At 49.6% G+C, this 13,049-nt stretch overlaps 1 protein-coding gene across 1 annotated transcript in view; it reads left to right on the top strand.

Moving 5' to 3' along the window:
- The first annotated feature begins 6,783 nt into the window (after positions 1 to 6,783).
- The window catches only part of LOC119449697 (toll-like receptor 2 type-2), a 63,060-nt gene continuing 56,794 nt past the window's right edge, over positions 6,784 to 13,049 (top strand). The window contains exon 1 of the mRNA XM_049665378.1: positions 6,784 to 6,866. The gene's annotated coding sequence lies outside the window, so the exon portion shown is untranslated. The remainder of the gene's footprint in view (positions 6,867 to 13,049) is intronic.

Raw genomic sequence — 13,049 nt, 5'->3', positions numbered from 1 at the left:
TCAGTGACTGCGGGGCATGGAGGAAGGAAACCCCAGGAGAGGCCCTGGCCAGCACGAACGTATTGGAGAAGGTGTGGCGGAAGTCACGTGATGTTTTTCGCAAAGGAGCACTGGGATGTGTACCCCAAGTGTCAACGTTGCCGTGACAACCGCGCTCCTGAAGCTTTCGCTGCTGCTCTCGGTCTCTGAAAAGTGAGATAAGATTTTTCCGCCGTTGTCTTTCCCGCAGCACCTTTTGTTCGCGAGAAAAGCTGACTTTGGAGTGTGGTGTGTAAGCTTGAAAGTTGTGTTTTGGGTCTGTGAGTGTCGTCCAGCAACAGATACACTCAAGCAATCACGGCGCGGGTCTTCGTTGTCTTCTTCAACGTGCCACGGAAAAACACAGGAGCGCGTCTGCTTCACTAAAACTGCTACAGAAGTTTTGTAGGCTTTGTTTTGACGCGCGTCAGGAGCACACACTTCCGGCGGCTCGTAACAATGTAAGTTCAAAGTTCGCGCCCATCTGCTCCGACGAGCTGCAGAACCCCTGATTGGAGGCGCAAAGAGAAGTGGCACACCAACATGGCTGCACTTCTGGCTTCAAAAAAATGACGTCAGGGCCTCTCCTGTTTTCTTTCCTTCCTCCATGCCGCGGGGTATACATACATGGCTCCCGCCTCGGCGCCGCGTGAGCATTGCTGTGGAGAGAATGGAGCGACCGAAGAAGATCGTCACTCCAGGGGAAGAGGAAGCGTGGCGCGAAAGACGACGCGACGACTTCGGGCCGATCCAGAGTATCGCGCCGCCGAAGCAGCGATTCAACGACAGCGAATGACAGAACATTGAGTTTCAAGCCCGCTATAGGGAGAAAACCCGTTTGGGCTACCAGAAGCGTCGCCCAAACGATCCAGGCCTGAGAGTCCTCGATAATTTCCAGCGGCAAGTGAACATGAACATGATGTACCATAACCACGCATAACCTGGCCGAGTATCGAAGCGTGACCTCACAGAAAACTTGGCCGAGTCTCAAGCATAACCACGCAGAAACTTAGCCGAACCAAGAATAAGCTATAGGTGGGGCCGCCAGCTTCGCGTTTGCCCAGTCTTCGCGCCACTAGTGTGAAACTGTCCCAATTTTTTCATACAATTATTTCTTTGTAGCGATTACCGAGGCGCACTTAGAGCGCAGGCGAAAGCTTGCGCAGTGAAGGAACGCGCGGATAACACAGGATTCCGAGAGCAAGGTGACGTGGTCAGGGGGGTGAATCTTCCTATACCTCCCATTGGTTCTCGTATAGCAGACGCTCAGTCGACGCTAGCGACAAGGCGCACTTCAGTTAGGCCCTAGCGGATGGATGACGGTACCACGGTGGCGAAAAATAGCAAAAAAAAAAGCGCCGCAATTTTTTTACCCCCCCCCCTCCCCTTTTCGCTATAGCATTTTGTTTCTTCCTTTTTTATGATAACGTTGTTCCGCTCGTTTCTCCTTTCCCTCTTGACTTTCCAATTCCTCTCCCATGCCTCGCCTCACTCCCCTCATGCCTCGCGCAGTGCTCTTTTTTTTTTTTAGCTGTCCATGGCGAGTTTTTTTTTTTTTTTTTTTTTTTTCTTTCTGTCGCGGGCGTTATCAGACGCACCGCCGGACCGAAGCGCGCGCTCCGCGCTCCTCTCCTGTCCGGCCGTGCCATTCGTGCTGCGTGCTTGTGCGCAGTGGATACTTCTTGCGTTTTCATGCACGCAGTTGCGTTCATTATTACAGTCAATCAAGCATGTGGCCAAATTGTATTTAAAAATAATTCCACTCACAACACAACACACTATACATAGAATGCAATAAAACGCGGATGGTGTTTCATGTATGTCCGCACATGTAGAAAACATTTATTGTAATTGCTCTAATGGCCAATGCGCAGAATAGCTTCTCACGGCCTGCTTCTCGCTCGGTTCATAAAATCCGCCTCCGTGAAGTGTGCCGAGCATATTCTACCGTTGTTGACCTTGTCTCTGGGCAAAACCATTAGGTCCATCCTTCCAGCGTAGATTAAAAACGCTTCCATCCTGAAGAACAGTGAAGATCCTAAATTATAACATCGCAGTTGGAACATACAAAACTGAGCTCGTTTCGCGTCGCGGCAGAGTACTAGTTGTGATATGTCAACCTTAATTCTCAGAAACGCATTTTTAAACGATGGCGACCAATTAGCTAGAAATAAGTGCAAAGCGCACACCTACACACGTTTATTGCAATACGCACAGGTATTACTATATTTATAAGGAGCTTCATGTTCGCTGCTTGTTGACATAACGATTTACTGCATCGTTGTGTTTTCAAATCAGCTAGCTGCTGTCTCACCACCGGACAGCCATGTATGACTGCGCACAATTGCTATTAAGAATAAAAACCGGGAAGTAAACTGCACAGTGCTCACCTGTTGTCTTTAGGGATGCGGTAGAATTTCACGTCGCATGGCTCACTTCGTCTTGATGTGTTCGCATACCATTGAACCATACACGAACAGCGACAGCTGCGAGACATTGCGGGGAAAAGCCGACAAACGTGCAACGGTAGGGTACCACATGGACCATGCACACTGCTAGCGCGGAAGGCGAAAACCGCAAAACTGACCGCGTAATGCCAGAAAAAAAAAAATTGTCATTTTGGCCGTTGTCAGCACGGCCGACGACGTGCGCGGGCCGCGCCAGCCGCGCCGCCGATAGTTGAAGGTGAGAGGGAAACCACAAAGTTGAGAGAGGGTTGACAAGAAAAAAAAAAAAAGGAAAAGCGATTTTGGTTTCGCATCCACCTCATGGATAGCGCTGCAATTCGCGCGGACAACAAACCAGCGGAGTTTCCGAGGCCTGACGTGGGGCTCTATTCTGGACACGCATGGCGGCTGCACGGCCGCCATTATCCGCCATCTTGGCTGTCTCATTGGCTGTCCAGAGGTCACGTGTTTTGAAATTTGTGCCGGGAAACGGAAGTTTTGCAAAATGCTATTTTGCGTTTTCGTCAGAATGACGAAACGTGACGTGGAGCTGCAAATTTTATCGACTAATACTTTTGTGTGGTCCTTAGCACCTATATTGCGACTTTAGCGCTTTAAAAAGAAAGTGTACGGTAGCGTGCAGAAGCCCGTGGAATGCATCTGCAATTTCGCGAATATGTGGTGGCGTTTCAAGATAGCCGGCATGTCAGTTGTTGATTGGTTGAAAGAATATCCCGTGAAGAGCGTCACAGGAAGGGCCGTTTCGTAAACGTAAATTTGACGTTGCGTGACGTTGCGCTGGGCTGCAATTGCACAGATTTTCCGCCATAATTTGTGGTGCGACGAGCCGCGCGAATTATGGTAATGAGCGGCCATATGCAGTGTCAGTCGAGAGGCATGCGTATCGCCGCATTTTCCCTGTCATTTGGGGCCATGAAAATCTTTTGTTCACAACGCGTGCTCATAGCATTTGCATCCCTCTCGGGTGGTGTTGGCATTTGTGTTTTGAACCATCATTTCTATTAAAAACACGTTTATTTGAAATAATATTGGTTGAAACTAGCAAACTTTCTGCGACATTTCGCACTTCTCACTATTGTGTTTGTGTTGTAATCAATATTAATGACTTTTCGCGTCATCAAAGGCTATGACAATGGTGACTTTTTAATTTACAAGAAGAAATGTACGCAAGACGGCGCCTTGAAGTTTCCTCTCGCGGTGCGAGTAAGCAGCGAAGTGCACAAGAGATGGCAGTGCCGGCGTTTGCGTCGCTCAAGCGGATACCTGTGGCGCGCGCAACGCTATCGATGATATTCGGCCGCTTCTCAGCCAGACGAGTCGGGCTGAGTCACTTTCGGATCACGAGATAGCGATAACGCGGCCTAGAGCGTGCGCTGATCATCACTGGCAGGTCGCGTATGTTGTCTCAAGGTAGAAAGCAAGCGCGTGCGCGCCAATATACGATGACTCATTCCGTTTCCCGAGGACACGCATCCTAGCTAATGAAGCAGACGACAGCCTGCGCGCATGCAGACGACGGAAGCGAGAAACGATTTCGATCGAATAATCGTACGCTTTGAGCTAGCTGCTTTATTTTTACTGGGGAGGAAAACTGTTTTGCTTTATCAACCACGCTATGTTCAATGCCTACATTAGTTTCTTAGGCGAAACGTCAAATTTGCGTCACGTTACGAAAGCAAATCGGGGTTATCGGCGCCATTTTGTAAGCGTCGCGCGTACGTCACGCTTCGAAGAAAATGGCGGAATGTCCAGAATAGCGGCTCTGGTGTCAATAAAACCCCTCTATATAAAAAGTAGCGACACTCTCCTCCTCCGCCTTCCCTCCTCCTCGTTTCTCCTCTCTTTCGCGCTCCTTTTTCGACCGTTGCGCCGCCTACACCGCTTGAAACACGTGCACTTGTTTATCTTTCGCCGCTGATCAGATTCGACGATCGCCGACTGTGTTCGCCGCTATCGCCGTGCTCCTCGCCAGTCGGTAGACGCTTCTCGGGCGAAAATGGCGATGGAGCGTGATCGTAAACAAACGCAGCCAGCGCCCGGGGGCTCGACGGTCCACGTGATGCCATTAGGCCAATACCGACGCGGCGTCGGCCTCGGACAGGGTGTGCGAGGAGGCGGCGGCATTCTTCAAAGCGTGACGCTACTTTTTATATATAGGGGTTTTAGGTGTCAAGGCGATGCCCTCTCCCTCACGCAACACCTGGCGTTCTATCGCTGCAACTGGTGTTTTCTTTCGCCCAATCTGCTCCGAAGAGGCGTGCTCGTGACGAGGCATCGCAGCCAATGCGAATTTAGGTGCCGTTTTACAGCGTAGCGATGATGCCACCGCCGGCGTTGGGCCGTAACCGCTATCGCCGGAAATGCGAAAAAAGGTACCCGCTCTCCGCCGGGATCGAGCCCAGGCCCGCTGCGTGGGAGTCGGATACTTTACCACTGAGCCACGCAAGCGCTTGCTATCAGGCGGCAGAAATATTCTGTTTAAACGCGCCCTATAGGCAGGCGCAGACGACGAGATGCGATTCAGACGAGGCGCGCAATCAACGCTATCCCGGTGTTATATGTGCGCCACGTATTCTGGGTACCTCTTCGGTACACGTTATGACGTCTCCTCGCAAGGTACGAACCGCTGCTGAAGAAGCGAATCGTAGATCTACGTGCGCGGCTACAGCCAGGCATCATCGGGTTTAGCAGACTACTGCGGAGAGAGCATTACAAGCTGCAGCTCGCCGTCGACGCCGGGTGGACAGTTCAGATCGTTCTCGTCGAAATCGAGGCGAAGACACTTTGCCGCGAAGACCCTGCTGTGCGTGGTGTCGAAATTGGAGCTACTCTTGCGCCGCTCGACCAGCTTACGCTGTGACTGTGCTGCGTGTGCCGCGCAAGCCTGTGACTTTTTTCACTCGTCCTTGCGACAGACGCCGGCTTTTTCGCTCAATGAGCCATTCGAAGTTCTCGCATTCAAAAAAAAAAAGAAAACGAGAAGGAAAGAAAGAAAAATAGAGCTAGCAAGCGGCACTACAAGAACATGACCACATGGCATGTTCACATGAGAGTAGCGTTTATTTGTACGACGATAGTGTCATGTGATGTACCTGGGGTCTTTTATTTTTGTATGTGTTCTTCAATAAAAGTTTCACTTGCGAGCGAGAGCCGTATTTTATCACCTTCCTATTGTGCGGCGTCATCCGTTATCGCTGTTACAGCCAGCTTTCGGTATACAGCTTCTGTCCTAAGAATATGAACTCATGCCTAAACGCCTGCATTTGTGCCCGCCCCGTTAACGATAGCGCGATCAGATATCTTTGTTCGAAACGCGTTCTGTTCAGTTGCTGCGACGTCACAAAGTAGCAGTATGCAAAACTTTCTGAGAACTTGAGGAAGAGAGCAGCCAATCGGCAAGCGGTGAACCATTCCGTAGCGCAGCCTTCGTTTGAATCCTATCCAATCCACCGCACACGTGCCATGCGAAGCCGGTATCGTAGCGAGCTAAAGCCCCTATATATAAAAAGTAGCGTCACGCTTTGAAGAATGCCGCCGCCTCCTCGCACACCCTGTCCGAGGCCGACACCGCGTCGGTATTGGCCTAATGGAATCACGTGATCCGTCGAGCCCCCGGGCGCTGGCTGCGTTTGTTTACGATCACGCTCCGTCGCCATTTTCGCCCGAGAAGCGTCTACTGACTGGCGAGGAGCACGACGATAGCGGCGAACACAGTCGGCGATCGTCGAATCTGATCAGCGGCGAAAGATAAACAAGTGCACATGTTTCAAGCGGTGTAGGCGGCGCAACGGTCGAAAAAGGAGCGCGAAAGAGAGGAGAAACGAGGAGGAGAGAAGGCGGAGGAGGAGAGCGTCGCTACTTTTTATATACAGGGATGATAGCTCGAACTTCACATCTCCTTCGCGTTCTGCTCCTTGCAGGCGACTTGGTCGTAATCAAAAAGATTGATAGGACCTTGTCGTCATTTCGACGTCACCAGAAACGACCAACTCTATGTCCGGCGAGTTCACCGCTTGCCGATTGGATGCTCTTTCCTGCCATGGTCACAAATTTTGCATACTGCCACTTTGTGACGTTGCAACAACTGAACAGAACGCAAAACGAACAAAGATATCCGATCGCGCCCCTGGGCCGGTATTTTGTAGCGATGACTTTAAAGTAATAATGCCTTTTCGCGCTTATCGCGCTTTGTCAGTGGTCAGAGCGACGGTCCGGCCGCGTTATCAATGGGATCAGACGGCCGTGAGCGGTGGATGATAAGACTATTCTAAAATAAGTCATAAGGCATTGCTACAAAATCGCGGCCCTGGACGAGCATAATCCGGACTACGCAATTTTACTGCACTGTTTCTGCGGATGGCACCGCCAACGATAACACAGGTAAGGATCATGCTCCCGTTTGAGGAATTGAATTCTGGAGTTTTACGTGCCAAAACCACGATTTGATTATGACACACGCCGTAGTGGGGGACTCCGGATTAATTTTGACCCCCGGGGGATCTTTAACGTGGCCTAAATGCACTGGGCACCGGCGTTTTTGCAGTTCGCCTCATCGAAATGCGGCCGCCGGGGCCGGTATTCGGTCCCGCGACCTTGTGCTTAGCAGCGCAACACCATAGCCGCTAATCCACCGTGGCGGGCAAGATTGAGAATGGTTTCTTTTGAGCACTTGCCTGAATTTCTATAGTTGTCCTGGGCTGAGTGAAAATAAAATCAAGGATGAAATACGTAAAGGTGCTCGTCGCTCCTAACTGAAGTATGACAACTATGAACTTCGCAGCTGCAGCACGAAAAAAAAAAAAACATTACGGCAGCTTTATATGCCCAACACATTACTGTGGTAAGGTAATATTTAAGAAAACTTAAATTATTGGCTTATACGAGCCAAAACCACGATCTGATTATGAGGCACGCCGTAGTGGGGGGCTCCGGATTAATTTTGGTGACTTAGGATTCCTTAAGGTGCACCCAATGCACGGTACCCGAGCGTTTTGCATTCGCCCCCATCGGGCAGGGGAGGCTCTTCACTGAAACTGAAATGCGCCCCTGATAATCGTTCCTCTACGCCGTCGAGTTAATAAGTTTCTACCGGGATAATTAAGAAAACTTGAAGGTCTGACACACACCAACACTTTCCATAGTAGTATACCTGAGGTTGTGAACCTTCATCGATTCTAAGAATTTCAGCTAACATGCCACACAATTAACACTATTGCTGTCATTGACCGAGAGATTCCAGTCGTTTCTTTTTTTTTCGTTTCTTACTTACTTTAATAAATAGCCTACACCGGTCAAGATATCTAAGCTAACGAGACATTCATTTTAGTACACTGGACACACGCAAAGCGCCCGTTCCTCCCGCGTCCCTCCTGCGTCCCTCGCTTCAACTGAGCTGCGTGGCGCTAGTTTCAACTCTCGTTCCTCTCTGCTCGAACGTGACGTGTCACGTAAGACAATTCTGCAGGTGCCGCTGGCGCTCCAACTCCCGTCTTGCGGCGCGTTTATTTCAGGTCCCCTCCTTTTCTTCTATTATGTTGCGTTAAAGACGATGTCTTCCTTAGCGAGTTAACCCTACTTTTCCGTATCAGGTATGCATGTTTCTAGCGTCTTTCATGGGGCGATACCGGAGATTGTGCTGTGAAAAAAAATTTTGGAGGACGCTCAAGCTTCGCCTTTAAGAGTGGAACGCAATAGCATTCACCGATCCCTGAATGCTTGTCAGGCCTCCCGGCAACTGCATTTTTTTTTTCTTTCTCCACCTTCGCCTTTGCGCGTCGCTGACGTTTTACGCTGCCGAGGAAGCGAGTGCCATCTGGAGGGTTGTTTTTTTGTTTTTTTCATGTAACCTATACTCGGGCTCGCCGCTGTATGAATGGTAGAAATGCTGGAAAAGGGGTTTGTGTTTGAGTTTCCTCGTAACAAAATTATGTTTTCTCGTACATTCATATTACAGTCCGACGCTATCATGTCTTTATGTTGTGGTTAAGTCGTACTTTACGATTTTTCTGACGGATTTCATTTTCAGAACTTCAATTAGCTCACTAACGCCTCTACGCGATGCGGAGGGCCTGCGTAGTCTGGGTGGTACGAGATTATTTTCTCCGCCACGGACGCCAGTGCACACGTCGACACCGACGCTGGATTTTCTGCGACACGGGGCTCTTAACGCTTTCGCGTTAAAATGCGGGCCGATCCCGAAGGTTGTGCAGCCTAAAGTCCGACGTGCCTATAAGTCCCCTGACGCGACGGGTGACGCAATAGCGTGCCGTGCGCAGTGACTCCTCCTTCAGCACGTGGAGGAGGAGTGCTACATCGCGCTCGCGCCGGGGAAATTTCAGTATATCGGGAGAGCGGCATGGAAGGAGACCGACGCTCGCAAGCTCGCCTACGCATTGCCCTGCCACGCCCGAAGAAATTGCTGACCAAAGCATGTAGTCCCTAAGGGATTCGGCTCAACGAACTAGACGAGGCAGTTGGAAGGCGATTCGACCTATAGTTGACGTCGATCAAACGTTGTCGCTCCCCCAGCGCGGGTCTAACAATAATTTATGTGATCCAGAGACCTCATTATCACCCACAGCTCACTCAGGAAGGCATTGTCTTTGATCGTCGTTAACTAGACGTGGAATCGCTTTCCAACTTTGTTGCCGCCTGGCCGCGGTCGGCGACAGTGTTGAAGAAGAAACTGCTATTTTTTCCTCCACACTTCCAAGAAATAGTTCCACAGACCACCCGAGCACAAACTGCAGATGCCCCAGTGGTTCCTAAATAATGAGGACGCTGTTGGCATGCACCACGGGCACGAAGAGCAAAAATCATCAGGTGTAGGGACTAAGAAGATAGAGAGCTCACAGGGCAAGCGGGTGGTTTGAGACGAATTAGCCCTGAATAACCTATGCGCATCCCCTCCCCTCAGCAGCGTTTTTCTCTTGGACGGGTGCATGTAGCAGTGAGAGCAGCCGAGAATACGCACCGCTGGAGACCGAAAGGTCTCTGTTGGTGCCTTCGCATAAAGCTCCCTCAGCAGGATGAAGGGATTTCAGGAGGCACAATGCCTTGGCAAGGGTACAGTGACTGTAGCAGTGTGAAGAGAAGGGCACGGATACCAACAATACTTCGGGGGCACTGAAATTCAGATGCGGTGACTTGCTGGCGCAATTGAACTATCAGCATATGTATTCAAAGGCGAACAATACCGAAATTACTCCAATGCGTTGTTCCGTTTACAGGTTCACCTGCACTTGTAACAACGACTTAACTCAAACCCCAGAACATACACATGGGACTACTCCATGCTTAGAAATCGGCTACAGAGTGATTGCATGTCGCACTTAAGTGTAATTTCGCGCGAGAGGCGTCCTGCTCGGTGATTTCGTGCTCGCGTTTCAATTTATGATCGAGGTATATGTGCTATTTAAGCAGTAGCAGCTGCTGCATTCTGAAGCGGCAGCTTCATGTAAGCCAGCATATCTCATTTTCATTTTATAGCGATGCTTTCTTGGTCTGATCTCTGGTTTGATGTCCGTTTGTAAACGTTTCTAGCCGCTATCCACTTGCTGCGAGCGCGCTATATTCGGACCACACATTGTGCTTCCTTCGCGCACCCTCAACTATCATGAATATCTAATCAGCCCCGGTCGACTGTGGCGTTTCTCTAAAGGTTCTGTGCTTCATGTGTTTTAGGTCAGGCACGTGATTTATGACGCATGCGCAGAGCAGCAAGCGATTTAAACTCGCAGAGACCTGCACCTTTTACATACAATGGGCTTCTGGGAATATCCGTTTCTGACAGTTCCGGGCTGTCCGAGGCGCTGCTACCAGCCAATGGGCTTTACGTAGGCAGCATCTCGGACAGTCCGCGACGGTCAGGGACGAGTAATCGAAGATACCCAATGTGTTGTGCACCGTTTCTCGAAAACTAAGCAAGCTTCGCTTACATGAGCAGACATCACGGATGTATTCTGCTGGAACATTTAAAGCGAACCATCCCAGACTTTCCTAAGCGTGGCTGCTAGATGCTGCCTGGTGCGCTGGCTGTGAAGCCGGATAACTCAAGCTCACACTTGAAAAAAAAAAATGAATTACGTCTCCCACTATAAAGAAGAACGCAGGCGCTTCCCACCTCCGCACCCAAAATTATGTAGATCTCAAGCGATCACGCTTAGGAAGCTTCAGACGAGGTCATATCCCTCGCGAGGTTTCCTTAGTAGGATTAACACAGAAATTGATCCACAGTGCCCGGAATGTCGGGAGGAGTTTAGCACTATAGCTCCTATGCTCTGGCAGTGTCCTGCGTTACCGGATGCGTCACTCACCAGCGAACAAGACTGGGACGAGGCCATCTCTAGTACAGAACTCAAGATCCAGTCCACGGCCTTCCAGAGGGCCCGTGAAAGAGCGGAGAGGCTTGGCCTCCCGATTCCGACGTGGGAGCAGCCAGCGGTGAGCCGAGGGCCCCAACGGGTCTCCGCCGGCTAGTCCCTCACGACCTCAATAAGGTTCATTGTTTGTCTGATTTACGTGCCCGATGATAGATTGAAGCTCCGTCCCCCAGCACAGCAGCCTGGTGCCCCAACCATAAGGACACAATGGTATTTTTATGACCGATTTAGTACAGAACAAGGACGCTTTTAAGATCGAACACAAATGCACGAAGATAAATGGACAAATGTCATGTTTTAAAAACGTCACGCTTGACTGGACTGGCATCACGAAGTTGAAATTCTAAAAGCGCGCCGTCCAGGAATTGACCACTAGGCTAATATCGCACGTATAATTTTATCGGGCCAACTCTAACTAGCTGTTCGAGATGTCCGCCGCGTGTTTCACATTGCCTAGGACGGGTGCGCGAGAGCGCATGCGCGCGTGTCGTTTTCCTTTACGCCTAAGAAGCAGGAGTGAAACGGGCAAATTTGTAGTATTTGATTAACTGCTTCACGCAAGCTTCGCTTCACATAGATTCAAATTATGGGGTTTTACGCGCCAAAACCACGATCTGATTATGAGGCACGCCGTAGTAGGGGGCTCCGTAATTACTTGAAACACATGGCTTTCTTTAACGTGCACCTGAATCTAAGTTCACGGGTGTTCTCGCATTTCGCCCCCATTGAAATGCGGCCGCCGTGGCCGGGATTCGATCCCGCGACCTCGTGCTTAGCATCCATAACACCATAGCCACTAAGCAACCACGGCGGGTTGCTTCACATAGATTCCAAGATGTGCGTTAGATATGCATAATTTTTTTTTCATACTAACATCACTGTTTATGGTACTTCAGTCTTTCATTTCCCCTTACCCTTCCCCCAGTGCAGGGTAGCAAACTAGAATTTTTCCGGGTTGACCTTCCTGCCTTTCCTACCACGTTTATCTCTCTCACACTACCGGCAACGTTACGTTGGTTACAAATGGGGGCGGGGAGGAGGAGGAATAAACTTTATTTGTGTAACAGATTTGTGAGACCTAGATGTAAATATCTGTTCGAATATACTAATTACTCATAAAAAACGGAAACGCTGGCTCACACACTGTTCAACAATACCTAAGTGGTGTTGAAACAGCACAAACGAGACATTTGAAGGCAACTATAAGATAATCTTGCATAAGAGTAGCATCGGAAAGAAACTAGTGAAACACAATAGCTCTTACAAGAGAGATCAGCCGGCTCGCACATTCGTAGGGTGCTTTTTTGTTTTCTGTATTCGTTTCTTGCGTTATTAATATCCTAAAACTCATAAATGTTCGCGGCTAAATCGATTGTATTAGTAAGCACGAAAGAGAAACAGCAGTATACCAATTTTTTCCTTGCCGTATGGTGTCTTACCATTAAAAAGTATCAGTAAGGGTTATTATCATCAAAAGTATGAGTGAGGGCTATATTTTTTGGACGGAGAAGTTAGCCGAGCTCAATGCATTCTCAGTTTATTTATCGAAGATTACAAGGCTTTTTAACGCGATAGCGTTAAGGGCACCGTGTCCCAGAAAATCCTGCGTCGGCGTTGGTGTCGTCGTTGGGGGAAATGATCATCTCGAACCACCGCGACCGCGCAGCCCCTCCGCGTGGTGCAAGGCGTTAGTGAAAAAAATTGCATTTCTCAAAGTAAAATCGGTCAGAAAAATCGTAAAGTAGGACTTAACCGCAACATAGAGACGTGAGAGCATCGGGTTGTAATGTGAATATATGAGAAAACATAATTCTCTTACGCCGAAACTCAAACACAAACCCCTTTTCCAGCCTTTCTTCAATTCATACAGCGGCACGCCGCGGTTTCTTCCTTGCAAAAACACCATCCAGATGGCGCTCGCCTACTCGGCAGCCGCACGCGGAGGTGAAGTTAGACAAAAAATCTAACCCAGTTCAACAAAGTGAAATCTACTGAAACAGCCGAGCTGTGGTAGGCAAGCCGTGTACGTTAAGGTCGATTGGGATAAAGTACTTCCCGCTCCTGCAAGTTGCGCGGCAGAAAAATACCACTTTTTCGACCATCCTCACAAAGATGGGAGACAGGACAGCTTCTTCTGCTGACGCTTGGCTTGAGCTTCCCTCTCTCGAAACTCGGGGTTAGC

The sequence above is a fragment of the Dermacentor silvarum genome, chromosome 4, assembly GCF_013339745.2.
Source record: "Dermacentor silvarum isolate Dsil-2018 chromosome 4, BIME_Dsil_1.4, whole genome shotgun sequence".
Classification (NCBI taxonomy): domain Eukaryota; kingdom Metazoa; phylum Arthropoda; class Arachnida; order Ixodida; family Ixodidae; genus Dermacentor; species Dermacentor silvarum.
This window is presented reverse-complemented; position numbering and strand designations above follow the sequence as displayed.